Raw genomic sequence first — 3,009 nt, 5'->3', positions numbered from 1 at the left:
CCCGCCCCCACCGGCATCCACCAGTCTGCTCTGTTTGTATGGTTTGGCTTTTTAGAACCCATATATAAGGGGATCATCGAGTATTTGTCTTTTTTCTGTTTGACTTTTTTCCTGTAGCATAATGCCCTCAGGTTCTATCCACGTCGTCAACTAATGGTAGGATTTCCTTTTTTATGGCCGAATGATATCCGGTTATGTCTGTGTATCACACTTCATCCATCCGTCGGTGGACACCTAGCTAGCTTATTTCCATGCCTTGGCCATTGTGAATAATGCTGCAGTGACATGGGGGAGCAGATATCTCTTTGAGGTCCTGATTTCATTTCCTTCAGATCAATACCCAGAAGTGCGGTTGCTGGATCTTGTGGTACTTCTGCTTTTTGAGGACCCTCCATACCGTTTCCCACAGCGGCTGCATTAGTCTACGTTGCCGCCAGCGCTGCTGTCTGTTTGTTTCTTGGTGATGGCCATTCTGACATGGAAAGACGTGATATCTTGCGGTTTCGATTTGCATTTCCCTGATTAGTGACGTTGAGCATCTTTTTATATCTGTTTGCCATCTGTAAGTCTTCTTTGGAAAAATACCTATCTAGGTCCTCTGTCCATTTTTAAATTGGGTAGTTTGTTTTTTTGCTACCGAGTTGTATGAGTTCCATGTATATATTTTAGATATTAGCCCTCTTTCAGATATATGGTTTGCAGATATTTTCTCCCATTCAAGAAGTTGCATTTTCCGACTGTTGATTCCTTTGACGTGCAGTTTTGAAGTTTGAGGTACTCTCATTTGTTTATTTTTGATTTCATTGCCTGTGTTTTTGATGTTGTATCCAAGAAAACATTGCCAAATCCAATGTCACGCCACTTTTCCTCTGTTTGATTCTTGAAGTTTTATAGTTTTTGTACTTATTTTTAGATCTTTAATCCATTTTGAGTTGATTTTTGCGTATGGTGTGAGTCCAGCTTCATTCTTTTGTATGTGAATATCTAGTTTACCCTTACCATTTGTTTAATTCATTTACTTTTGTAGTTATTTCTAATTAGGAAGACATTTTGCCTGTACTCTGTTTTCACTATGTCATTTACTGTTTTTGTCCCTCATATCTTGCCTTTAGTTGATATTTTTATGTACCATTTTGACTCCCTTCTCATTTCGTTTCGTGTATATTTTTTTTAGAAATCAGTGTTTACTATAAGGATACACTTCGCATCCTATATTTATAACAATCTGGTTTGAATTAATACTGATTTAGCTTTCATAGCATACAGAAGCTCTGCTGCTAATAGGCGTATTCTCCTCCCTTTACATTGCTGTTATTGTATATCACGTCTTTCTATTGCGTGCTCCTTAACATAGTTTCATAAATATTTTTACACATTTGTCTTTTAAGCCAGGTGAGAAATAAAGCATGGAATTATAATCCAAAAATACAGTAACACTAAGTACTTTTATATTTACCTATGTAGTTACCTTTACTGGAAATCTTGATTTCTTATATGTCTTTGAGAAACTTTTTTTATTTTTTTTTAATAGAATTCCCTTTAACATTTCTTGTAAGACATGTCTACTAACTACAGACTTCCTGTGATACAGTTGGTTCTGACTGATTTTGATTGTTTTCACCGTTTCTTTGGAGGAGTGAGTGTTTTGAACCGTCTGCCCGGCCATTTGCCATCGTCACCTCATTAGCCAAGATTCTTAGAGTTATAACCAAAGTTAATTATTCTGTTTACTTTTCTTTGAGCTTCCTTAGTTTATTTGTGATATTTAAACTCACCTATATCCGAGCCATTATATTAGTGTTTATTTTTTCCTGTACATTAATTGTTATACTTTAGTAATTTAGGTTGACACATGTGATGTAAAAACTGTGAACGGCAAGTAATATTTTTAGAGCTAGTGTGGTTTTCAAGTGATTAATCATAAGGCCCCCTATTATCTATTACATTTTTACGTAGATGAAAACATGCAATTATGTAATGTTGTCGTTTAAGAAATTTACTTTCAGTTTTGACTTACTAATGTTTGAAATTGCATAACAACTTCATGTAATATTTTTACCTTCTAAAATAAAAGTTCAGTAAATAAAAGTCAGATTTTAGGGTACTCATAAAGGCCAAATATTGCATTCTATACAAATTTCATTTAAGTAAACTTTGTTTACTTTTGGATATTTCAAATGGCTTGTTAGCTAATGTTTTAATTTCCAGCAAAGGCAGTTGCTTTTTTAAGTACGTGAAGGTGATTACACATGCATCATGGATTCATTGGCTGTTAGTATTTACATAGACTTTAGGGGTAATGTTATTCATTTTACTAATCTTACAAATGAGAGACTGAAGAATCACATGCTTGGTAGCACGAAGAGATAATGAATGAATCACTTTAAAACCAAGATCTCCTAACTTCTATTAGAATGATTGTCCCACTACATCATTTCAGGATTTTTAAATTCAGTTCACTTCAGCTTACTTTTATGTATATTAGCACTTGCTCAGCTCTTCCGGAAATCTGATGTAAGGACCACTAAGAGAGGAAAATCCAGAGACAGTCAGGAGCAGAGGAAGCTGTTCTGTTTTTCCGGGCTTCTATGTCATCAGGACATTCAAAACCATCTGGAAAGTTGAGCCTATTTTGGATGAGAGTTGCTAGAAACAAGTATCAGATTCACTCAGATTTATTGTTTTTTGTTTTTTCTGTTTATTTGGCAATTAATTATATAAAGACAGATCATCCTGCGTGCCAGTAAGAGGGAAAGGCTGTAGGTCACAGGGGGGAATGGATTTGGTCCTTCCATTCGTGGACCAAATGGATGAGGATATGGTGATTCAGACATTAAATAATGATAGAAAATTAAAATGCACAATTGGAAACGTGTTAAGTGCTGTCTGTTGCTACGATACCCTCTGGAGATTTGACTTTGTCAGCGATAATAGAGAAGGCTTCTCTGGGATAGTAACGCCGGAGCTGAGATCTGAAGGAGGAGCAGTAGCCACCTAGGCAGAAGCGAG

This window comes from Pteropus alecto, unplaced genomic scaffold (assembly GCF_000325575.1).
Source record: "Pteropus alecto unplaced genomic scaffold, ASM32557v1 scaffold587, whole genome shotgun sequence".
Classification (NCBI taxonomy): domain Eukaryota; kingdom Metazoa; phylum Chordata; class Mammalia; order Chiroptera; family Pteropodidae; genus Pteropus; species Pteropus alecto.
This window is presented reverse-complemented; position numbering follows the sequence as displayed.